The 27069-nt window shown below is 38.7% G+C and overlaps 1 long non-coding RNA gene across 2 annotated transcripts; it reads left to right on the top strand.

Annotated features, from left to right (window-relative positions):
- Positions 1-374: 374 nt before the first annotated feature.
- Positions 375-23656, top strand: LOC127428357 (uncharacterized). Of its 2 annotated transcripts, none has more exons than XR_007895095.1 (4): positions 375-1776; positions 16833-16952; positions 18455-18561; positions 21774-23656. It is a non-coding gene; the product is annotated as an uncharacterized LOC127428357 (long non-coding RNA). The 2 variants fall into 2 exon arrangements; XR_007895094.1 differs by having other exon boundaries at positions 18452-18561.
- The last annotated feature ends 3413 nt before the right edge of the window (positions 23657-27069 follow it).

The raw sequence follows: 27069 nt of genomic DNA, 5'->3' as shown, positions 1-27069 counted from the left end.
CCAAATTATTTTGATTTCCTGACCCAATAACCTTTTCTAATTCTTTACTTAGTCTACTACAAGGATTATAATAATTTATTACTCTGATATTTTGTTTTTCTGCATATACAGGTGCATCTCAATAAATTAGAATGTCGTGGAAAAGTTCATTTATTTCAGTAATTCAACTCAAATTGTGAAACTCGTGTATTAAATAAATTCAGTGCACACAGACTGAAGTAGTTTAAGTCTTTGGTTCTTTTAATTGTGATGATTTTGGCTCACATTTAACAAAAACCCACCAATTCACTATGTCAAAAAATTAGAATACATCATAAGACCAATAAAAAAAAACATTTTTAGTGAATTGTTGGCCTTCTAGAAAGTATGTTCATTTACTGTATATGTACTCAACACTTGGTAGGGGCTCCTTTTGCTTTAATTACTGCCTCAATTCGGCGTGGCATGGAGGTGATCAGTTTGTGGCACTGCTGAGGTGGTATGGAAGCCCAGGTTTCTTTGAAAGTGGCCTTCAGCTCATCTGCATTTTTTGGTCTCTTGTTTCTCATTTTCCTCTTGACAATACCCCATAGATTCTCTATGGGGTTCAGGTCTGATGCGTTTGCTGGCCAGTCAAGCACACCAACACCAAGGTCATTTAACCAACTTTTGGTGCTTTTGGCAGTGTGGGCAGGTGCCAAATCCTGCTGGAAAATGAAATCAGCATCTTTAAAAAGCTGGTCAGCAGAAAGAGGCATGAAGTGCTCCAAAATTTCTTGGTAAACGGGTGCAGTGACTTTGGTTTTCAAAAAACACAATGGACCAACACCAGCAGATGACATTGCACCCCAAATCATCACAGACTGTGGAAACTTAACACTGGACTTCAAGCAACTTGGGCTATGAGCTTCTCCACCCTTCCTCCAGACTCTAGGACCTTGGTTTCCAAATGAAATACAAAACTTGCTCTCATCTGAAAAGAGGACTTTGGACCACTGGGCAACAGTCCGGTTCTTCTTCTCCTTAGCCCAGGTAAGACGCCTCTGATGTTGTCTGTGGTTCAGGAAGTACGTATGGTCTTACTGGGTAACTTACATAGCCAATTCTTACTCTCTCTGGCATTCATTCTTCATCAAACTGAAGCATAACTGATAGACTATCCATCCTTTCTTTATTTTTAACATATTGAAGCCGTTTTGCTCCAATTATCTTCCCCCCTTCAGTGCAGCTTTTAATTTTGTCAGCAGGTACATCTGTAGGAATTCCAGTTATTACACCTCTTACCCAAGGCTTCCTATTCATCAATGTGCATGATACCAAGAATCCAAGCATCGAATTTATACTCAGTGCCTTCTTTTGTTGTTTTTCGTCTTTACACATGATGATCAAATTTCCATCTCTCAGAGTCTTAGCACTATTTATTTCTCCTTATGCTTTTTTCAGAGCTTTGGCCAGTTTAATTGGGTTAATCATCATGCCCGGTTCTGCGAATTTCAACATTACTTTAAATTCTTCTGTATTTTTCCTACTCACATGATCCTCCTTTCCACTATCCATATATGATCCTTGAATACTAGTTTTCTTTCTTTTCCGATTAACTATTTTCCACCATTCATTCCCTCCAGCACTCCCGCTACACGATTCATCCTCCATTTCTGGATCGCTGCCAGAGCTACCTTCATTTCCTGCCATCGGTGCTCCAGTCACAGTCCAGTGCTGCCAACCAACCACCTTCCGCTGCTCCTCGCCGTAGTCTGTCTCACGCTGTCAGTCGGTCTGGGCGTGCAGCATCAAACTGTATGTAGCATGTTTTTTAAACACTTGTGGAATTTAAATGTGTACATAAATGCTCAAATATATGAACTCTAATTGTATTTGTTCGTATATGGCCAGTGGCGATTCCTCAGGGCCAGCAAAGCCTTCTCTGCTGGCGTAACATGCCTAATAAATTCATTTGTGATTTGTGCTGTTAAATGAAACATCATAACACATTCATTTCTTTGTATTTAACAAGATAGCTTTTGGGGTCCATGTACTTTTGCGTCCATTCCTTTTTCTTTTTTTAACCCAAAAATGAAAAACAAAAAATTTGTGTTTTTCTTTATTGGTTTTAACACTGATTATTAAAATAAGCAGATACAAACTAATTTCCTGTTGACCATTTAATTTTCAATTTAAAAAGGAATAAAGAGATTGGGGGAAAAGGCTTAAAAAAATTCCTTCAGTGTTTAAAAATTAGTTTACGCCTTGAATATTTGATATGCATATGTGAGAGACACTGAAACACGCCTTTCATCTGATTGGTCAACTTGCCCCGTCATCTGTAACCTACTGCCGTAATCCTATCAGCTAGAATTAGATTTGGGAACGCTCTGCAAATTTGTCTCAATTTTCATAAAATATTGTCCCGAACCACCACTAAACAGTAAACTATGCATGCCATATGTATTAGAATATTGCTGCTTGGCACATCATGGTGTTGTTGCGAGGTATTGCCTCTAATGGACGACGCATGAGAGATCGCAAGCCACATCACTTGGCATGCTGACTGGGAGTTGGTCTATTATATATTACTTTTATTTTTAATAACATTGTATGATTTTGTAGTGAATGTAGTGCCACGTCCCATTGATAAATATAATTAAAAAAGTTTGTATAAAAGCCCCACAAGTTAATATGAGTTAACACAAGTTTATATTTGACATTTAATAATATATTTACTAAATGTTCATCCAGGCTGAGGCAATTACATCGGCATCACACTCTATCAGCAATCTATGGCTTTCAGAAATTAACATTGCACTTATGGAGATAGGGTGACTAGATGTCCCAATAACAGGGACAGTCCTGATTTTACACGCCGTGTCCCACGTTCCAATGGACTTACAGTCGGGACGCCTTGTGTCCGAATCTTAGCTATTCGAATTTTATGTCCACTCCAATCCATGTTCATGATGCCTAAACATTAATTAGGGGTCCAAGCACCGAAGGTGCAGGAACCCTACTGTATTTGTTCTGATTTTCTTATTATTTTTCTTATTAGGGGTCAAGCCCCGAAGTGGCGAAAGACCCCTATTGTTTTCGTTAGTTTTCTTATTATTATTATTATTAGGGTTCAAGCCCCGAAGGAGTGAAAGACCCCTATTGTTTTTGTTAGTTTTCTTCTTATTATTATTATTCTTCCACTTCTTCTTCTTCTTCTTCTTCTTTTTCTTCTTCGTCTTCCGCTCGACTCTATGGCAACCCATAGAACCGCTTATGGGAAAGTTATGAAATTTGGTACACAGATAGAAGACAGTAACTGAACTGTAATCACAGCAGATTTGGCGTCTCTACCTCAAACCCTCTAGCGCCACCAACTGCCCAAATTTGCACTCACGTTTATGTTAATAACTTTTGAACAGTGAGTCCTAGAAATGACATTTTTTCCTCTGATTCCTTAGCACAAGATGATTCATTTTAAATGTTCTGAAAAACCTACTTTTTCAATCTCGTCCTAGGCCATTTGTCCGATTTAGAGGCACTCATGACAAAAAGTATTTCACAGAATTTTGATAAACCATACCGTTTTCGAATGCCGCTTCAATGAATAGGGGCAGTGGTAGCTCAGCGGTTAAGGCTCTGGGTTACTGATCAGAAGGTCGGGGGTTGAAGCACCAGCACCGCCAAGATGCCACTGTTGGGCCCTTGAGCAAGGCCCTTGACCCTATCTGCTCCAGGGGTGCCGTATCATGGCTGACCCTGCACTCTGACCCCAGCCTAGCTGGGATATGTGAAAAAAAGAATTTCACTGTATATGTGCAAATGTGTGATAAATAAAATTAAAATTCAATTAAATTGGATGAAGAGCACACCAAAATGGACATGAAGGTATATTTCCGTAACGCTTTAGCGTATTCATACCAAACTTATTATTTGTCATAGGCACCATGACTCGAGGGTGCCTGCTCAGTTTCGGAACAGTTCCACCTAGTGGTCACGGGATATGAAAAAAGCAAATTTTGCTTATAACTTCTGAACAGTTTGTCATAAAATCATCAAATTGGTCTCATTAGATTCAGTGGGGTATAGCGAGTGAAACGATATGAAAAATTCCTATGTCGGCCATTTTGGATGTCGGCCATTTTGAATGTAGTAAAAAAATGCTGTATTTTATGAACGACTTGCCGTATCATTACGAAACTCAGTATGTGTCTTTGGCACCATGCTCTAAAGGGACTCGCCACCTTGTGGTCCTTGGATTTTTCATAAAACCTACTTTTGCGAACTAATCCTAGGTTTTTTTTTAACCTTCGACTCGAGCTAGCTACGGTATGCAAAAACATCAGAAGTAGGAGTGGCCAATTTTATGTAAATGGCTATAACTCTTGAAGGAAATAAGATATCTTCACCAAACTTGGCATGCTTATGTAAGAGGTCAATCTTTGGTAGCCCAGAAAAGTTGGCATGGTTTTGCCACATGGTGGCACTATAAAACCAAAAAACATGAAATTGGCTGTAATTATGAAACCATTAATCCTATTGACTTCAACATTTGCATACATTATCTTTGTCTCAGCTGCCATCATTGTCTATATGGACATTCACGTATGTTGAAAAATATGGCCGCCATCGGCCAATCAAATTTCAGCAGCTATTACACAAGGTTAACAATGACCGATTGGAACGAAACTTGGTGGACCTGTTTGACTCTTGGTCTGAGAGGGTTGTGCAAAGTTTTTAAATTAAAAAAAAAAAAATCAGCCACTAGGTGGTGCTATCACGATTTTTGTGGGTGTTAATGGTTGTATATAATGCAGTGTTGTGAAAAAACACAAGTAATATATATCACCTGATAGCTCTTCTTATTCTAAACAACTTTGCCTCAAGAAGCATTGGTGTCTGTCAAACCGTTTGGTAAATATTTCAGATAATGTAAAAAACCTACTTTTGTGAACTAGTCCTAGGTTTTTCGCCCGATCGGAACCAAATCAGTGATTAAATATTACAATTATAAATATACAATTAAATATTTTCACCATGGTCCATTTCTGTATATAATAAAGAGTATAAACCACATATATAATCGCATCTTAGTAAGATATGTCAACATTTGAACCACTTTAAAGGTTTTTTTTTTTTTTACATTTGTATCATTAGATATTTGAGTAAGTTGAAACCCAATACTTATGTTTAAAAGGGTAATTCGGCAATTTCTCTAATAAAAATCCTGTCATCACTGGCGCGCAATGAATTCTGGGGTAGGCAAGGCCACGAAGGATCGATTTGTTGTATCCTTCATTTCACGGGAAACGAAGGACGCATTTGGAGGCTGCATTTGAAGGAGCCTTCGAATTGGGACAGCCTTTATTGTGCAGCAGTGACGCAATCGGCCTTCGAATGTGACCTTTGAAGGATGCAGCCTCTGAATTGGGACACAGCTATAAATTCATATCATTTGTTAGATCTCCTCATACTGAACAACTTTGCCTCAAGAACCACTGCTGTCAATCAAATCGTTCATTAAATATTCACGATTATGTAAAAAACCTACTTTTGTGAACTAGTCCTAGGTTTTTCGCTCAACCTCAATAAAACCAATGCAATACAATTCTCTGGACTCTCTAGGTCAATAATTATCAATTTATTATTTTTTAACTTTACCCTTTGGGTAGCTATAACAGTGTCATTTAGAAAATGGCCGTGGTCAAGTGTACAAATAAGCCCATAATTCCTAAACAAAAACTCAGAACTTCACATGTGACATATGATTCTAAACAAGCATGCAGACTTTTATAGAGATCGGACCATAGGTGGCACTATGAGCTTTAAAAGGCTTTAAAAACTATGTATTTCCTTAGTAAATTGCCTGTATTGGCTGTAAATGGTCTATTCCATCTATGATCTAGGTGGTTACATGCTTGCTAAATAAAACATAATACATTTTTACACATGTGCTTAAAGGCCTTAAACCGCTTGAACCCCGTTAATTGCTGCTCACAGCTATATTTCTTCTTATTAATATTAATTAAAAAAAAATTCTGCCCTAAAAGTGTTTGGGCGTCAGAGACCATAAGTTGTAGAGAAGCCAAACTTGGCAGGATGGTTCCAAATCCCCCCACTACTCAGGCATACATCCGTCAGACACTAGGTGCCACTGTTGTGAACAAAACAAACAAAAATCACATTTTGGGCCATAAATCTTGGGCCTTGAGGGCTAGAAGCAAAATTCTTTTTTTCCTCTGATTCCTTGCGTCATGCCGAAGTGTTTTATTTTTTGAAAAAAATTCAAAACGAACTTGTCATAAGCCATTTGCCTGATCGGAACCAAACCAAGACAGGGGCCGTGGAAAAATAGTTTATGAGCACAGTCGCATATCTATAAAATCATCGACCAATCAGCTTTCAGCAGCTTTTATATAGGGTTAAATAAGGCCGATCGGAACTAAACTTGGTATGCCCATTTGTCTCTTGGGCCAAGAGGTCTGTGCAAAACTCTAATTCTAGTTTATGTGATTAAGGCAGTAGGTTACAGATGACAGGGCAAGTTGACCAATCAGATGAAAGGCACATTTCAGTGTTGCTCACGTGCATATCAAATATTCAAGCCATAAATAAAAAAATGTAAACAGTGAAAGAAATTTAAAATTGAGCCATTTCCCCCTTTCTCTTGATACCATTTTAAATAGAAAATGAAATAATCAACAGAAAATGAGTTTGTATCTGCTTATTCTATTCATCAGTGTTAAAATCAATAAAGAAGAAACCGCATTTTTCATTTTTGGGTTTAAAAAGTAAAAAAGAATGGACGCAAAAGTACACAGACCTTTTGGGAGCCGTGAAATTGTTCCAAGTTTTTTGCAAGAGAACAAATAGAGTATTCAGCTCTGAATACGTTTATTAGTTTTAATTCTGCTAGAAGCTGGTGCGACTTGTGTTGACGGTGTTTGTGTAATTGCATAGACCTATATATTAGCTAATATTCAAAATATTTGTTTGAAATTTCAGCGCAATGTTTGAAATCATGTTACGTGCCATTCATACATGCTTGAATGTGTTTGTTGTTGCACTAAAATTACACGCAGCGCCACAAAAGAGCAAAACGTATGTGTCTCGACTCGAGACGATTAACAGTTTAGATTCTTTTTAACTTGACATGGCATCTAAAAACACGAACAGGCCATCAAAGACGTCTATCTAGCACACGTTTACATTGAAATCATTTATAACTTGTGCAATAGTAGTATATTTAGATGACATTTTCTTGTACACATGATCAATCAATGTTCCATTTTCAGTGGTAGGTTCTTTGACACACTGAACATAGCCTAGGTTTGCCATCAGTGGAATTTCATTTCATCATGGTTCCAGTCACCAATTAAAAAGATATTATCTGACATATTGTTTAATGTATTGCAGAGTTTGGTAATATATTTTTGAAAAAAAGCGATATTGTGGTGGCCTGTAAATAACAACTATGATTATATCAAGTTTGTTGATTGACATATTATGCACTCTATGTTAACATTGGGAATGTCCAAAATATTGTAATCATTATTAGTTCTATAGCATATGCCAACACCAGCATGTTTTTGGTGTCGAATTGAGTTTAATAGAGGGTTGTCTGTACTGTAAGCAAAACAACATGGAGCACTGTGAAAGTGGTAGCCTTCAGTGCAAGTGGATTCACTTGATATGTTTGCAGGCAGCCATGTCTCTGTTACAGCTATAATTATAGGATTGGATTGAAGCCGTTAAATCTAGCAAATGGCAGTGTAAACCCTGAACATTCATTAGGAAATTTGAAAAAGATTTGTCGGTGTTATGTGGTGAAATATTAGCATATTGTGTTGATACATTCTTGGATGTTTCTTTTGCAATAAATTGCTTTATCAGCTAAATTTTGAATGATCAACCCACTTAAGGTCTTGACTCGTCTTAAAGCAACATATGCCTGTCCAGCTGCAAAAATCTTTTTTAGTGATATGACTGCTTCATTGACAGTTAATCCTTGTACTTTGTGTACAGTGCAAGCACATGCCAACTTTAATGGGAACTGCTTACGCAACCCACCCTTGCTGTTAACTCGCTCTTCCTCTAAATTAATTGGAATGGAATTCATGAGGTTTCTAGGTGGTGGTGTACGCTTTCTAGTGGTATTGTGATGAGACAGGAGAGGAATGAGGATCTAAATGCAGCCTTTTTTAATAAAACAAAAGTAAACCAGGTAACTCAGAACATAATGAAACAAAACACAGGGAATAAAGCACAGCATAACACAGATGAAGACTGACAAAGAAACCAGGGTAAACAAGGGCTTAAATACACAAGGGAAAACAAAGAAATGAGGAACACCTGGGGAAACAATCAGGGGAAAACCAATCATGAAAAGAAACTACAAAGGACTACAAAACTAACAGGAAACAGGAACAGGGAACTAAACCAGAATTTCAACATAAAAGTAAAGACAAAAAACAGGGAATATGTGACAGAACCTCCCTTTTAAGGAGCGGATTCCAGACGCTCCAAAAAACAAAACAAAAACAAATTGTCCATGGGGTGTGGGGGAAAACAGGTAGTTCAAGGGGCAGAGCAGATCAGGCGGATGGCCAGGAGACAAAGGAGATGACCTCGAGGTGGGGACTGGGTCAGGAATTCTGGGAGGTGGCCGCAGGGCCGAGACAGGGTCAGGAGGCCTGGGAGGCGGCCGCAGGGCCGAGACAGGGTCAGATGGTGGAGCCGCTGTAGGAGGAGTCTCTGGGGGAGCGGGCGGAGAGCAGAGGGAATAGTCTCTGAGGGAGCTGGCGGAGCCGCAGGTGGAATAGTCTCTGGGGGAGCGGGCAAAGCCACAGGGGAAATAGTCTCTGGGAGAGCGGGCGGAGCCATGGAAGATGAAGCCATGGGAGGCTTGAGGGGCCAAGCCATGGAAGGCGGAGCCATGGGAGGCTCGAGACAAAGAGTCCTGGATGAATGGGAAATTACCTCCATGGTTGCGAACATGGGATGAGACTCGGAAACGACCTCCATGGTCGTGAACATGGGATGAGACTCGGGAATGACCTCCGTAGTCGTGGGCATGGACAGAGACTTGGAAACGACCTCCTTGGTCGTGTACAGAGTCCCGAGATGGGCATGGCGCCACAGGACACATCGCGTGGCCATCACGCCGGTCTGTCACCGTCTTTTCAGCCCTTGGACCAACCTCTCGTTTCTAAGGGCAGGTGTTCCTTTAGAACTGGTCTCCAGGCGCGTCGTGGTCATGACAGATGCCTCCAAAATGGGCTGGGGTGCTGTTTGCAACGGGCACGCAGCCACCGGCCTCTGGACGGGTCCGTGACTGCATTGGCACATCAACTGCCTCGAGTTGTTGGCAATTCTGCTCGCCCTGCGGAGGTTCTGGCCATTGATCCAGGGCTAGCAAGTGTTAGTTCAGACAGACAACATGGCAATGATAGCATATGTCGACCGCCAGGGTGGTCTGCGCTCACGTTGTATGTCACAACTCGCCCGCCGTCTCCTCCTCTGGAGTCAGCAGCACTTCAAGTCGCTGTGAGCCACTCACATCCTGGGCAACCTCAACACTACAGCGGACGCGCTGTCACAGCAGGTTACCCTCAGGGGAGAGTGGAGACTCCACCCTCAGGTGGTCCAGCTGATTTGGAGTCGATTCGGACGGGCACAGGTGGACCTATTCGCCTCCCAAGAATCCTCCCACTGCCCACTCTGGTACGCCCTCACCAAGGCTCCCCTCGGCATAGACGTGCTGGCACACAGCTGGCCCCCTGGCCTACGCAAATATGCCTTTCCCCCAGTGAGCCTGCTTGCACAGACCCTGTGCAAGGTCAGGGAGGACGAGGAGCAGGTCGTCCTGGTAGCACCCTACTGGCCCACCCAGTCATGGTTCTCGGACCTCACGCTCCTCGCGACAGCTCCCCCCTGGCGAAGAAGGAAGGACCTTCTTGCTCAGGGACGGAGCACCCTCTGGCACCCACGCCCAGACCTCTGGAATCTCCATGTCTGGCCCCTGGATGGGACGCAGAAGACCTAAGCGTTCTACCACCTGCAGTGGTTGACACGATCACTCAGGCTAATTAATTGAATCTAACTCATTAAAACCTCATATGGGGCTCCAGTAAATGTAGTGTGCTACGTTTAGGAGAAAGTTTGGTTATTAGCAATAATGAATAATTATAATGGATAATTATTAATTGTTAAAATCAATAGAACATTGATGAGAATCAATGTTAGCTTTTTTAATCCTTTAAATCAACAATTATCAAAGATAATCGTTAATTGTTAACATCAATGAAACGTTAATTAAAACACTAGTTTATTGATCATTCAAATTCAACAATCATCAGAGATAATTATCAATTATAAAAAATCAATAGAATATTAATAAGGATTAACATTGACGGAGCACCACCCAACAGTCTCAATATTAGATTGTTTTCTTAGGAAAATTGACATCCGAAGAATATCGATTTTCGGGAAAAAAAACAATGAATGAAGGTTTGAATCCGAGCACTGACATCCCGTCAGCATGACACAGGCATATGCAAAACAAACCAAAACACTTCTCTTTGTAATATAAACAAAGTTTATTTATGCAGTAATATCAATTAATAATTAATACAATGCAGTCAATAAACTTCCGACTTACAACTACAAAATAAACAGTGATATGATTAGATATGGAAATCAAAATAATCCTATAACACATGAGGGTGTGTGTGTGAGAGTGAGTGTGTGTGTGTGTGTGTGTGTGTGTAAGGAGAGACGCGCACAAAATGGCGGACGTGACTCTCGTGGAGAGTATGTCACGCGAGACTTCCGGCCAGGGAATATGGCCGCGAATGTGGGTGGAGAGAAACCAGTCAATGGCGTCTACCAGTTACCGCGTGTATTCGCTTGTACGATAGCTTAGGGACAAAGCTGGGCTTTAGCATTTAAGCTATCTACAAGCCTAAATGTGTGCCACAATGTTTGTGAGGGGTCGCATGCCTGCGTGTGTGTGTATGTGTGGTTTGTACGAGAGAGAGAGAGAAGTGACAGTCCTAAAGCCGATTTCGCGATCGTGGGAGAGAAAGCAGCTGTTGGTTCATCGCTCAGAGACGTGGTGGATGGCTCGTAAACAGTCCCGCATACTTTGACTATTTAATGGATGAACTCAGTTTACCTGTGGCGAAATTGCACAACAGTCCAATTTGGTTGGACCACAATACAGCAAAACAAAATCGTGATAATTAATACCCTGAGTATTAATAATGAGCGGACATGGTGGTCCGTAAACTGTACAAGCAAAAACCTTGAAACACAAGAATAACACACTATAATATTCTATTTCTGCCCAGACGTAAACCTCTTACTTGAATCGCATGAGGACACAGGTAGAATGTGTTTTCCTCCGTCCTTTAACTCTGACCCGGTTCCTTGAGGCTCGGGTGATGACGGGAAGCCGTTTCCTCGCTCTGTCGGCGGGCGGTACAGCTGTTGATTCTTGGCGGGCTGGCGGAGAACTCAGAAATGTCAACTTGATTGAAGATGGAAGAGAAATCTTTAATCTCTTCACTTCTGTAGGCAAACGGATGAAGATGCGAATTGCTCGGCGGTCTTCTTTGGATCCATTAGAGTGTTCGGTTGAACACAGAGTAATCTCAACTCGTCCAGCGAGATGGAGATTGTATGGCCACAGTTTCAAGTCGGACACTACTTCCTTGTGCCACGAGGTTGCACCTGAGAGCAGCAATAATCTATGTCTATACTCGGTGAACAAAGTTGCTGGAAGCAAATCCCGGAAGCATTTCAGAGGTATTTCAACTCCTGATGATGTCATGGTTTGAGGTGCGTTCTGTTGTGTGCCTCATCCAATAGGAGTTGAGAGTTCGATCCTTTAGTGAGCAAGGCTTCATGGGATTTGTAGTCTGTTTTGGACTCCCTTTGTTTGATTTTGGCGCAATTTTTATCAGTAAGATTTACGACTTGGAATGTGGGGGCTTGAGTTAGGTTTTTACGATTGTGTTAGGCCTGCCTTTGTCTTCTATCTGAATACATGAGGCCCAACAAAGCCAGGCAACTTCATGCTGACAGTCATAAGCTCTGCCCAAAAGGAAGTTGGCCATTTTGGATTGTTTGAAAAATGCATGCTCTGGAATTTTATATACTCCTCAGAGGGATTTCATGTTATAGGTACCAAATGTGGACGACATCATGCCAAGACACTGATGATGCTAAATTGCGAAAGGATTTTTGATATATCGAATGGTGTAGCCATGGCGAAGCAATAAATTAATGTCAAAAAATTGGAATAAGGAAATGTCTCATATCTTCTGCATGCATGGAGAGATTTACATGAAAATTGAGCCAAATGTTTGTCCTTGCAGGCTGATCACATTGATGTGGCTATTGTGGATCACAGCTATAGCGCCACCAACTGGCAGAAGGAAGTGTGTCACTTTTAACAGACTTTGAAATATCTCTGTTTTTACCTGAATTGCTTCAAAAAGTTTTAGAATAATGTCAAGACAGTGCAGATTTAAAAAGGGATTCTTGATACCTTAAATACTGTTGCCTTGGCAACGCATTAGCTGTCATCATTCCTTTTTGTGAATATTCACATGTTTTGAGGTATTTGGCATAATTGAATTTTAAAGTTTATTGTTTATAAACATATTTCTTATTTTTTATAAATAAAATATAATAAAAATATCAACTGAAACCCAAGCTATGTCTAAACCAGTGTGTTGCCAGAAATGTCCAATAGAGGGCATCCAAGCTCCATTGATGAATGATTCCCAAACTAACACTGAGAAGATTTTTCGTGTTGTCTCTAGAAGGGAACCCTCTTTCGTACATTATGAATATGAAGTATGTGCAACTACGTTCTTCAGTTAATTACAGTATATTTCTCATTTCATGTGTTAAACATCTCCAGTTCTTGAGTTGAGTTTCTGTTTCATCTGATCTGTGTATGTTTTGATTGCCGATCCGGTGCTGGAATGTGTTATTTTGAATTTATGATAAATGTTTGTTCTGGCTGTTATCAGAGTCGTTTAATGTCAGCAGTTTTTTTTTTTTGCAGCTCACGCTCTTTTCCAGGTGTCAAGCAAATGAGTAGGGAGTTTTCTATTAAACTTTGTATGACCCAAAAGGAGGTGCACATGGGTAAATTAAAAGGAAAATTTTATAAGCAGATCTGGTGCTGATAACGCCAAGGCACTGAGATGAAACAGCAAGTTGGGTTGGGATGACCAGCTGGAAGGGAGATGGTGATGACGAAACTAGGGGGCATAAGATGATTTTATTGGATGAAGAGGCCATCACTCGAGAGAGGGTGGGACAGAAACTGTATAAAGGATGCATGATTCTGAAGTGTAATTTCAGATGCTAGGTGATCAACTGACATCTCGTCTTTGTTGCTTTGTTCAATAAAGTCTAATCTTTGATACCTGGAACCCCTGGATTTTGAGAGTTTTCTTGCTAAGAGGGAAAGAGACTCCAATACTCCAAAACATAATTTGCCACCCAACATGGGGCTGGGAAAGGGGCCAAGAGAGCACTGCTGTGGGTTTGCTGACACGGACTACACAAAATCACTGGCGCCAAAAAAATGTAGGTAAGCGATTTTGCTTAAAAGGTGTTTTGTGTAGTCTGTTGTAAGTTTGACCTGGGCAGTGATAAATCAATGAACCTCTCCAGTCTCAAACTTAATTAAATTATTAATTGGATAAAATAGAGAACTGCATTCCAGGTTTCAAAAACTGTACATGCAAATGTAAATATGTCTTGTAAATAAGTTGAAGTGCGCAAATCCTACGGATACTGTACCTCTAGGCAAGTGTAGGGGTAAGCAGCTCTGGTAGGTCACACAAGAGGCATGCAAATCCTACGGATACTTCACTTCTAGGCAGCACGGAAGTGAGCAGCACTGGTAGGTCACCCAGAAGAGGGGTGTTTTGAATTCTGTGAATAACGCTGAATGCAGTGACACCAGTAAATGATAAGGAGCCCACATGGATGGTTGGCCTTTGACCTGGCTGAGAAACAGGGAGCCCACATGGATGGTTTGCCTTGTTCTCAAAATAGCACTGCATTTAGGGAAATTGGCAGGCGCTCAAAAGGTGTGGTCGCCCAAGAGGGGCATAGTGATAGTTAAAATGTTTTGATATTTTAAATTACGTGCTGAATAGTGTAAATATGGTAAATGTTGAATAAGTTGATGTAAATAAGCATTTTGGTTGTGTTGTGTACAAAAGTAATTGCATTGCTGTTGTATGTTGGCTGCGTTGGTTGATGTGATGTGCATTGTGCTTATGCTGGCTGCAATGTGCTATGCTGTATGTGTGTGGGTGTGTGTCGATGTGAAATAAGATTGTAAATGTGTGGTTGAGTGTGCTGGTATATGTCCATGTAATTGTTTTTCACATGAGAATTGTGTTGTAATGAAATAGAAATATTAGGTTTAGTATTTTTTATAAAATGAGTAATGAAAAAAGTGTGAAAGAAGTTAGAAAAATAATTTTAAGAACTAAAAGCATTCCCAGATATTGGCTTTGTCGATTATTTGGACATCATCCAAATTGTAGTCGGTGTGATCCAGATAAAGAAACACAATTGTTAATAAGGAAACAAAATTAAAAGTAAGACAGAGCACCTGTTTCTCTCTCTCTCTCTCTCTCTCTCTCTCTCTCTCTCTCTCTCATGCAGCGAAAGTGAAGACTGCAAGGCTGATTGTGTGAGTGCGAGGAACTGTGACAGAACAGACAGAGGGAGTGAGAGAGGGATGGCTGGTGACTGAAGGCAGAAGGAGCAAGAAAGGGAGGGCTAAGTGAGCAGGCAGAGAAAAAAGAGAAGCCTTTTCTTTCTCATCTCTGTTTTCCTCCTCAAACAGAAATCCTAATGTGGAGACAGGCCGTTACCAAATTTGAAAGGAGACTAATCGAAAAAAGAAAAGAAATAGAATTAGTAAGATTATTAATAGAAACAAGGGGAATTAGTAATAATTTTTGGAGAGAATCATTAATAAAGAAACAAAATAAAAAAATAAGAAGAGCACCTGTTTCTCTTTTCCACAGTGGGAGTAAATGAGTACAGGATTGAGAGTGTGTGACTGAGAGAAGGAGAGCGAATTGGAACAACATTTTTGTCATCTCTTTTGGGCTGAAGTCATAGTTTTGTTTTAGGATTTTATTGTATTTTTGAGAGCTCTGTGTTTACAAAGGCCTTATGTTTGTAAAAAGTGTGAGTTTCTGTGTTTGTGAAAATGTTTGTATCTGTGTCTGAAAGTGTGTGTGAAGTGACTGTGAAGTGCAATTGTTTGTAAAAGTGTGAGTGAAAGCAAAAAGTTAACTCTTAGCTGGCTGGATAAGATTCAGCCTTGGGCTGTTCTTGTTCATGCCATGAAGGAAGCGTAATATAAGATTAACTAAACTGAGAAAGAGCAAGTGATATATCTGTGCTTAGAGTTAAAGATTGTATCACATTATCTGGACAAACAATAAAGTTTTGAGTCCAGTGTATTACTTTAAACTAAAGTCAACTAAATAATTGGATTTTAAAACAAAAGTTGTATTGAAGATAAGTTAGTGTAGTCACATTACAATAAGGTATAATTATGGCAAACACTCCAGTGGAAATACCAACATCTAGAAATCCACTGTGTAAAAAATTGATTAATAAAATCTTAAAGAAATGGGAAAGAGGAAAGAAAAAAAAAGGTGAAACTGACTAAGAAAATTTTTCCAAAACCAAATTCTACTTTGTAACTTGAGTATGAGAAGCAAACCTTACATGTGAAAACTTTGCATTCATGTGTCTGTTTTACATTCTGTCTGGTCCAGTTTATGAGAGAATAAAATTTTGAACAATATTAAAATAAACATTGTAAAGTCTTGATATTTAAATGTAAGAACCCATGATTATATGTTTTGTTTTTGATTTTCTATGTGTTTGAGTATGTCTGGAGAACAAATTTTTATGTGAGTTGCAGCTTTATCGGTGTAAACTTTATCAACCAAAAAAAAAATAAGATAGGTAGAGTTTATTATTTTGTTAGGGATTGTTTGATGGGGAGATTGGGTGAGACGCTGCTCTGAATGGGAGAGCTCGTCTCTCTTGATGTCTCCACTTGGACAGGGGCGCCCCAAATTTAGAAAAGATAAGTTAGCAGATTCTTATAGTTAAGATTAGATATTTTTTCTTTTATTTTCTTGTTTTATATGCACAGTGTAGGCATTGGTTGATCATGGGTACACTGAGAAGCTGTCTTTCGGACTAAAATTAAAGGAAAATAAATTTAAGAATGATTTGGATCATTTAATGTTCTCTGCAGTTCCAATCTGCTGAAGTTGTGCTCTTAATACCTGGTTTTCACATTTTTATGTGTGGCAGTCTTGCCAACATTGTGATGCTTTTTCCTTGGGTTTGATCTGTGACCAATCATGCCAGATAAAATGGAAAATAAAGTTCCAACCTCCAATAAGGAGGAAGAGCTAAACAAACATTGTAAACAGTTTTGCTCAGATGTTTTGATGTCTAATAAAATAGAGGATTTCTTCTTTTGAAAGTGCATATAATGGAAAATGTTATTTGTGCTAGAAGTTCTGATTTTAAGAATTAAGAAATATCTTTGATGTATTTGATTGTAAAAATTATTGATAATGCTATGGGCAAAATTGGTCGGTGGTGGCGGGTGAAACCCATGGAGAAACATTAAGATTAAATTGAACATCATAACATGAATGTTAATAACTTCATATTCATGAGTCTTTTCTATGTGTGTCTTTAATATTAACTATGTTTTACCCTTATTTTGTCATTATTATGTGTATTTTGTTTAACTAACTCATTCTGGAACTAGTTTCTCACCATTGCAGTTGGCTGGGCCAGATGATTTATTGAAGTTACTAATACTGCAAGTGAAAATCCGGAGAAAAAGAATACTGAAAATGATGTGGGCTATTATCTGATTGGTCCTCCTGCTCTCGTTACTGCTGGTAATCATTACTGATTTGCTATTTCTAATATGTACTAAAATTTCTCTGGATAAGTTGATTTCAGTCTTATATGACTAACCAGATTGCCATCAATGGGTTCAAACCCCATGTCTAAATTGTTCTGATGGTCTAAATTTAAATCCAGCATCTAACCACTGATTTATTGATTTGAAGAGTAAATATTACAAACTTGATGTCAAAACTAGAGTTACCTATTGGATTGGTTACTCCCCCAAATTTTCCAGAGAGTACCCTCACTTACAAAAAAGGGTTAGTAGATGCTACAAAGAAGGATTGAGTGTTTTTTTCTATTACTACTATTTTTATTTGCCATAGTTAATCCATGAAAGTATCATTTTAGAGGCATACAGTTTCTGCACTGTGAAATTAGGTTCTGCTATTTAACTGAATAATTTGTTAAGAGATGCTGATAAAAGAGAATAATAACTGAAAAATCTTATTGTTAAATTATGCTGAAATATTTGTGTGTGTGTGTGTGTGTATATATATATATATATATATATATATATATATATATATATATATATATATATATATATATAAGTAAGAGTCATGAGAATTTAAAAGGACGTAGTGTAATGAGCAATTATTTCAAAAAGTTGTTTGAATTTCCATTGTGCCTCTTTAATACTTCATCCTGTTTAAATTTTTACTTACTTTTCTGTTAGTTTAAAAATTTGATTTATGTTATTTTATTAGATAGAATGGAAGTTCCTTCTCCTGAGAGAGTAAGGAAAGGGAGAAAGTAAATATAAGAGTGTTAGTATTACTATTTTCACTGTTGAAGAATAACTTAAATATATTATTGTGAGATACTAAAATAAAAATGTATTTACCTTTGTTGAAGTTTTGGAATTGCCTATTCCCCTAAGACTGAATTGTGCCTTTGTATCTCCTGTTGGATTACTTTTTGCGTTCAGTAAAGACAGCCTTTGAACTACACACTGTCTCCAGCCTTGTGTCTGCATTTGGGTACAAATACAAAAGTGTTTCCAGCAGCTCAGGGGATAAGACTGTAATCCTTCTACACTAGAGACCTGCGTTTGAGCCCTGACTCAGGCACCCATTATAACACTCTCTCAGTCTAAGTTTGATAAGTGCTTGAAATAGAAACACAAGTAGATTTTGAAGGCACATCTCTAGTTGTTTTATTTTATTTATTTCGATTTTATTTTATTTTTATATGTAAAATGATGTGATTTGACAAAAATGTTAGATACAGTGATATGAAGGAGAGGTTCAAACAGCTTTCCACATCATGATTAAAGATTTTATATATTCAGAGGGCAATTTAAAGTTAAGGGTTAATACTAAAGACAAGAGTCTTTTGTGAATTGGAATATATGGAAATTAGTGATCTGTAGATGAGCTCAATTTTAGCATTCTTTTAATTTGGACAATTTTAATAGATTCATGAATTTTGAATAATGTTTTTTTATATATATTTAACCATGTTATGAATTGTCTCCATATTTAAGCAGTTGTAGATTGTTCCATTGGCTGTGACGGTTCTCAGGTGAAAAGTGGATGGATGCTTTTAGGTCAGAAGCATCAAAAGGGAGGTCATGAAGAAACCTGCCTGAAAATTGTGAGTTCCACTCAGCCCGACTGCATTTTAATAACTGCTTTACTAAAACAACTTATCACAGTGTTAAATACCAAGCATTCTGTCACTGTGCCATCAGAGGATCATACCCTGTGTAGAAGATTATTTATAGATTGGTTTTGGGGGTAAAGTTTTGAGAGCCGTTGCAGACAAGGGAGCGCCTGACTTATTAAAGAAGTATGAAACAAACATGGGAATGTTTGTATGATAATTAATTTAGATTGGAAGATGATTTATTACTTATGCTTTTATTGAACTCACGCACATTTTAATAGTAATGAAGAATGGAAAAAACATGGTGGTGACTAAAGATTAAGATTGCTTGTCTTGTTTGTTTATAACAATCTAAATGGAATTGTTTAAGAAATAGGGTGCATGGTTGGCTAAAATTGGTATAATGATTGAAACAACAATTCTGGTGTTGATACAATATGTAGATGATCTGTTGATTTGTTCAACAACATTAGAGCAATGTCACCAAGATTCTATCAAAGTGCTCACTAAATTAGCTGAAGGGGGCCACAAAGTCTCAAAAGAAAAACTGCAGTACTGCTTACCACAGGTAGAGTACTTAGGACGAATCATTGCGCATAACACTAAAGCTATATCACCAAGCCAATTGGAAGGCATAAGTAAAGCACCCCAACCACAAACAGTGGGACAGATGATGACCTTTTTGGGCATGACAGGTTTTAGTGCTGATTGGATCAAAAATTATGCTATTAAAATAGCTCCCTTAAGAGCACTGATGAAACAGACAGGGCATCAGAATCTCCAAGCTCGACTGACATGGGATACTTATGCATTGGTAGCATTTGAATAATTGAAAAAAGAGCTTCAGACAGCTCCAGCTCTAGCAACCCCGGACTATACTAAACCATTTCATCTGTATGTAGCAAATAGAAGGGATGGATATGCATCAGCAGTCTTAATGCAAGAGACTTGTAGTGGAAGAAAGAAGCAACTAATTGCTTATTATAGCACCAAATTGGATAATGTAGTACAAGGCTACCCGCCATGCTATCAAGGACTTGCAGCAGTGTATTTTGCTTATGATAAAGCTTCCACTGTGACAATGGCTATCCAATGATACTTTATATTATCACAAAGTAACAGAGTTATTAGAGCAAGGTAGATTTGTTTTAACGCAAGCCAGGTGTTTGACACATTCAACACTGTTAACTTATCCAGATATTTCCATAAAATGATGTACAACAAGAAATCCAGCCAATTTCATTCCTCTAGAAGGGGAGGGAACACCTCATGAATGCGTAATAGACTCTCAAGCTTTTACTCATTTAAGACCAGATCTAGAATCAACACCAATCATTGATGCAGAAGCAGATTATTTGTTAGATGGGTCATGTTTCAGAGACCATCTAGGAAATCATGTTGGATACGCTGTGGTCAAAAGAGATGACAATAATGTTGTTCCAGTTGTGATGCAGCATTGTGAGCAGCCATGCTCAGCACAATTGGCTGAATTTAAAGCACTAACTGAGGCTTGTTTGTTGGCTAAAAATCAAACTGTTAATATTTATACAGATTCCGCATATGCACATGGAGTATGCCATTTATTTGGAGGAGTCTGGAAACAAAGAGGGTTCAAAAAGACTGAAGGGACACCAATTCAGCATGGTGACCAAATAATTAAACTTATCTCAGCCATGAGGTATCCAAAGAAATTGGCTATCATCAAATGCCAAGCACACAAAAAAGGCAATGACTTTGTCATTCAAGATAATAATGCTGCAGACTTACATGCTAAAAAGGCCTCAGGATGCCAAGTAGCAATAATGGCAAATGTATCAGTTCTGCTTCAGCCTCAACCCCAATTAGATGACATTGCACGTATGCAACATCAAGCTGACCCATATGAACATAGAGTATGGCAACAAAGAGGTGCGAGCAGAGATGTAAATGGTATATGGCAATCTCATGATGACTTATGATTGCTCCAACAGCGCTCCTTACTTATTCTAATCTCAGATGCGCATGGTTTTGACCATTGCGCAAGGAGGGAGGTAATTAGGAAAATAAAAAGACAGGGATATTGGTCCCCATATCTACAGGCCATGGTAGATGAATTTTTGGCTGAATGTGAAATTTGTGCCCAAAACAATGTCAGAAAGGGTACATCAGCACCAATAGGTCACATACCAGTCCTAGAAGGACCATTTAAACATCTGGTAATGGACTATGTGGACATGGCAAAATCAATAAGAGGAAAAAGATACATGTTGGTGATAATAGACAGATTCAGCAGATGGGTAGAGGCAGTACCATCTGCAGACCAGGGAGCTCAAACTGTGATAACATTTTTGACAAGAGATGTCATTCCAAGATTTGGCATACCATCTCAAATAGAAGCTACAAGGTGTATGGGCAAACTCACGGGAAACTGCCTTATAAACTGTGAGAACCAAACCCATGTCTCCCTTGTAATAAAAATATATGAGGAACAAACAGCGGGCACAGCAGATTACTTTTGGATTTGTGGAGGAAGCCGGTTGAGAGCTATATTACCTAAAAATTGGGAAGGAATATGTACTAGAGTAAGACTAGTGCAAGAAATAACCATGTTAACATGGGACCCCCAAGAATCTGAAACCCAGACTGAACCAAGAAAAACTGTCCCAAACAAATGCAGAGTAAAGAGAGCATACAAACCAGACCTTAATGTTTATTTAGATGCAGTTGGTCAACCAAGAGAAATACCACAAGAATTTAAGGCCAGAGATGAAATAAAATCAGGCTTTGAGTCTATATTTGTATGGATAACACCCAATAAAAATGCAGAATGGATCAGTTACATTTATTATAATCAGCAGAGATTTGTTAATTACACTGATGAAGCATTGAAGGCCTTAGGTGAATAGTTAGCTGCAACCAGCAAAATGACATGGCAAAATAGACAGGCCCTAGACTGGCTACTGGCAGAAAAAGGCGGAGTTTGTGTAATGTTTGGAGCTGACTGTTGTAATTATATCCAAAATGATACAGCTCCTGATGGATCCTTTACCATAGCCATGAGAAAATTGAAAAGCTTATGCTGGGAGAAATCAACATATTGGCAAATAGTTTGACAAACTATTTGGATCCTGGAAAGAATGGCTTACTAAATTGGGAGTAATAATAGCCATAGCTGTTGTTATTTTTGTGTTGATGTTTTGTTGTGTTGTGCCTCTCCTCAGATCAGTGATGGCCAGTTCTGCAGCCAAACAGATGCTCAATGTATCTGTAAAACCATCTGGAACTGATATTGAGTTGACAATAGGCCCTGGATTGAATGAGCTGGATGAATTCTAGAAAAACCCTGAAATGACACAAGAACGGTAGGGAAGGGGAGCCTTTTTTTGTTTTAACACATTTTCAATTTTCTCTTGTTTTTGGATAGCAAGAGAGTCAGTATACTCATTGTATTTTCTTTTATAACAAAATTAGGTAGTACTTTAGATTGGATAGAGTAGGCAGGAAGATAGAGGGTGTTATGTTAATTATTTTGGCATATACCCCTTCCTGAAGAGATTATTTTCTTTAAAATGATGTTTGTTGTCTAATCAAGCCATGAGAACGAAAGGGGATGATGAGGGTCTGAAGCAGATCATTATCCATGTTACGAGGTAATGTAACCAGAATTAAAAGGAAATGATAAGAGGGTTTATTTTGATTATATATGAACTTCTTAAATGTTTTAAAAGTATTATTTATTGTTCGAATCATCTCTGAAGGTACTATTAACCAAGTAAATTACTGTAGAGTGAAAAATAGTATGCATTAATGAACTCTGAAAACACACTGGAAGTGCCACTGGAGGGCCAGAGAATTGAACATCGTAAAGAGAGGATCGACGAGCACCTCAGTGCTTAGCAGCAAGAGCAAGACTCTACTGGAGGTTTAAAAACCCACTGTCTGCTCCAACACCACCAGATAGCGCTCCAGGCTACCAGAAATGTCTGTGAGTTCCTCTGGCACCATGGGACATATCATATGCTGAAGTAGTCTACTGATATTGTCTAATCACTGTAGTATGTTAACCTACTGAAATAAGTCTAATCACTGGTGTATTCTACATAACGCAAGGCCAACTTTGCATGCACATGCTTTATACAAGAATTTGATTGCTGTTACCTTCCAGAAAGAACTGAGCTAGAGAGATGAGATCTTTTACTTCCTTCTAGTCAAATGTGGAGGGAGATGTTTGGTTTTATTTCTACTCCAGAGTGCAGTTCCATAAGAGCAGTCATTGTTAGAGGAATGAGTGACTTATATTAGTCACTTGATAGGAATGAAGGAGACTGACTTGTGAGGTTGCACTCTGGGAAAGGGCGATAGAGGTGAGACTTTTAATAAGTCTCAAAGGAGGGAATATATAGTACATTTTTATAAATTTTAGTGTATTTTTATATATCAAACAAAGAAAAAGTACTTAGTTAATCATTCAGTTAATAATTGAATGAGTATGTATGCAATTTGCAGTGATCTAAAAATGACAATGTGTAATCATTGTACAATGAATAACTGTATTATCAATGTTATTCAATATGTTACATATTTAATTATTATTTTATTGATTTAATACTCTGATTTACTCTAATGCAGTTTGAAACTATGGAAAACAGCTTAGCTTGCAGTCTCTTTCTGTGTAAGGCCTTTCTGGATCAAGGGAAAATTAGTTGATGTGATACAGACAGTGAGAGACCTTGGGAAACAGGTGAAGGGATGCAGGTGTCAAGCAAATGAGTAGGGAGTTTTCTATTAAACTTTGTATGACCCAAAGGGAGGTGCACATGGGTAAATTAAAAGGAAAATTTAATGAGCAGAGCTGGTGCTGATAACGCCAAGGCACTGAGATGAAACAGCAAGTTGGGTCGGGATGACCAGCTGGAAGGGAGATGGTGATGACGAAACTAGGGGGCATAAGATGATTTTATTGGATGAAGAGGCCATCACTAGAGAGAGGGTGGAACAGAAGCTGTATAAAGGATGCATGATTCTGAAGTGTAATTTCAGATGCTAGGTGATCAACTGGCATCTTGGCTTTGTTGCTTTGTTCAATAAAGTCTAATCTTTGATACCTGGAACCCCGGGACTTTGAGAGTTTTCTTGCTAAGAGGGAAAGAGACTCCAATACTCCACAACAGTGCTTACAAGCAAAGTGTGACAACTGTTTCACAAATTGCATGCCCAAAGCAGCACGTGAGTTTGAGCTCCACCCCGTTAGGCCTTCAGAATTCCACAGAATCCCTCAACACTGCAGTGAATAGGCATCTAAAGTCAGATTGTCAGATTCATCAGCCAATCAGATTGTTCCAGTCCACTTGCCTTCTGACTCACCTTGAGTGACACAGTCACGCTTTAAGTGATGTAGGTAATTTGAAATCGAAGAATGCGAGATCTTGCTGACGAGTCTGTCACTCACTGCTGGTATTGTTGTTGAGAAAGAGGAAAAGTGAAATTCCTGTATTCGTTACTTTGGAAGGGTGCCAGTCTGTCATGACGACGTTGTGGCAACATCGAAGAACAATAGTTGGTTACCAGTTGGTAATCTTTGATTTTAATGATTATTCTATAGATGGACACACAGTAGTCTAACCTCATTTATGTCCTTATTTTCCCAACATAGTTTAAATGTGTAACACCTAATGATGAGAAAGGAGGAAGCTGGGATGGGCTTGACAAACAAATAGACATTTTAATAACACTTTTCAACGTCCAAAGAAACAAAAACACGCACTGCTTTTCAGCCAGCTGCGTCAAATCATAACGATATTCAGACATGCGGACAAGCTTCATACATCTCTCTCCCGTCTGGCGCTTAGGGATGGGTCGTTCATGAACGATTCGTTAATTTTGAACGAATCTTTTATGTGACTCAGAAGAACGAGTACTCTCAGAGTGATTCATTCATTTTGTGTTGGCCACTCATGCGCATTGCGCAACCTCAGTTCATTTGTTACGTGAAAACCGCATTGGCACTGTACAGGAAACAGAAATTATTAGTTCCCATTTCAATTCTTTTGGTCCGAGTCGTTCATTCTTTTGTCACGTGACAGCCGTATACAGATTCCAGAGGTGAACTAATCTTTCTGTTTCTCATAATTTGTCCTTGGCTGCATTAAAATTTTCCCTTTTGGGACTATAATCAAAGTTTGCGTAAGTAGACGTGTTGGGGGGGATTTGGCTATTGAAAATGTAACATTTTAATTTAATTCTGCTCAAATGAACGAAGTGACTTGAATAAAAGATTCGTTCATTTTGCTGAACGAGACTCAAAGATCCAAGTCAGTAAAATGATCTGATCTTCCCATCACTACTGGCGCTGTCTCTTCTCCTTAAATACTCCTGCCTCCCCTTGCTGGAACGCGAGGCCGGTGTGGTGCGCAGGTGGAAGTAATTCGCCACTTATCTTCCCGGCCTCGCTCTGCCCAGACGCCACTCGGCTCCACCCTGCTCACCACAAAAGGCTATTTAAACAGAAACAAATCATTTATTTTGAAAGAGAACAGAGAAAAAAATGCAACAATAAAAGAAACTGAGACCTATTGCCACATAATTGCAACAAAATTACAAGGCTAAATGACTTCTGTGCTAAACTCTACCTAGACCAACTTAATACCTAATGCATTGAATTACATTTGTTAATTTAATTTAAAGCAATTTTAGGGATATATATAAAAATGGTAAATGACTTCATTACAATATAATCTTCAGATCTACATATTTTTCAATGAATAATTATATTAAATTATAGAAAAAAATGTAACATTAATCAGTTAGCAATAAAATAAAAAATTAACAATTAAAAATGAATATATATATATACTGTGGTTGTGTGTGTGAGATATATATGGCAGACCTCTGCCTGTCCTATGGAGGGAGTGGGAGCCAGGTGAACAATCCAAGAATTTAATGCCACACTTTTCAGTGTACATCAAAACATAAACATGCTTTTCTGCACAATAAACAAACACATTCATCAACACTCAACAGCCTTGCTTTTCAGTAGTCACTGTGGCACAGTCACACACAGCTCCATGCTTCTGTCTCTCCCCATTTGCTGCTGTCTTCTCTCCTTAAAAACTCCCGCCGCTCCTCCCTGGAATGCGAGACCGGTGTGCAAACGGGTGGAAATCATTTACCACTTATCTCTCCAGCCTCGCTCTGCCCTGACATCGCTCGGCCATGCCCTGCTTGCCACAATATAGATAGATAGATAGATAGATAGATAGATAGTAGAGGTGTAACACTTCAAATTTCTCACGATTCTGTTTGTATCACAGTTTTAGGGTCACTGTTTCGGTACGGTTCGGTATTTGTTATGATCAGAAAAAGAAATATTACTGCCAAACCCAAAATAAATATATTCTATTTGGTAACGGACACTTCCAAGAGATTTGCCCTCACTACAAATCACTATGGTTTTACAACAGTAAATGGTATTTGTAGTAAAATCATAGTAACCACAAAATTAACATTGTTACTGTACATGTATACAATACTATAGTAAAATCAAGGTTACTATATGGAAATTACAGTTACTTTTGTAAAACAATGGTTAATTGTATCAAAACTATGATTTCTGACAAGAAAATAATGGTGACAGCAATCATTGTTACTTCAGTCATGGCTACTACAGTATTACTGAATAAAACCATGGTTAAATTTCGTTAGTGTCCTTAACTAACAAAAAATGCTCTAATTACTAACTCAACATTTAACTTAATACCTGCATTTATGCATCAACATAATGGGTATTTCATATTCAACTCAACTCAACATATATTCAGAAGTTGTACATCACTATAGAATGAATAACCTTGCTGTAAAAATGTATGTTAGAAGAGATGTCATAATGCAACATGAGTGTTTTAATCATACGTGGAAATCCCACATCTTCATCAACAGAGTTAGGGCAACATAAATTTGGCAATGAACACCCCAAGCACTTTAGTTTTTGTTTCATGTCTGTCTGAACTAACAGCGAGTGCCTGTTTAAAGACGGAGGGAATTGTGTCTGTGTGCCATTTCGGGCTCACCTGCGGCTCTGTGCGCACCGCTTGCTATATATTCCCAGGTGATGTCAGCATCAATAAATAATCAAACATCGATGTATTACCAGTATACGGCACCTGTGTCAAGCAATGTCTGCAAACAGTGCCTGTTTTGTAAAGGTTTTTTGACCATTGCTCTTTTGATTGACCGCAAAATGAAAAAGTTCCCAAACAGGAGACTTGAATGACACAGGGGCTTTTATCTTGCAGCTTGTTTTCTCAGCTTGCCATTTTCAACTTCACACTAATGCGTGCAGAACTGTGAATCATCAACTGATTTAACAAACTTACAGTTTATAGGACAACTTCTCCCTGTAGAAAGTTAACCCACGTGAAACACAGGCGAAGTGTGTCCATCTACAGAGCCATACAGGTGCATTAGCGGAGGTTACAACTGCGCATGTCTATTTGGTGCTTTATTTTCTTTGCCAAAGTG

This window comes from Myxocyprinus asiaticus, chromosome 37 (genome assembly GCF_019703515.2).
Source record: "Myxocyprinus asiaticus isolate MX2 ecotype Aquarium Trade chromosome 37, UBuf_Myxa_2, whole genome shotgun sequence".
Taxonomy (NCBI): domain Eukaryota; kingdom Metazoa; phylum Chordata; class Actinopteri; order Cypriniformes; family Catostomidae; genus Myxocyprinus; species Myxocyprinus asiaticus.
The sequence above is the reverse complement of the archived record's forward strand: the minus strand, read 5'-3'. Positions and strand labels throughout refer to the sequence as shown.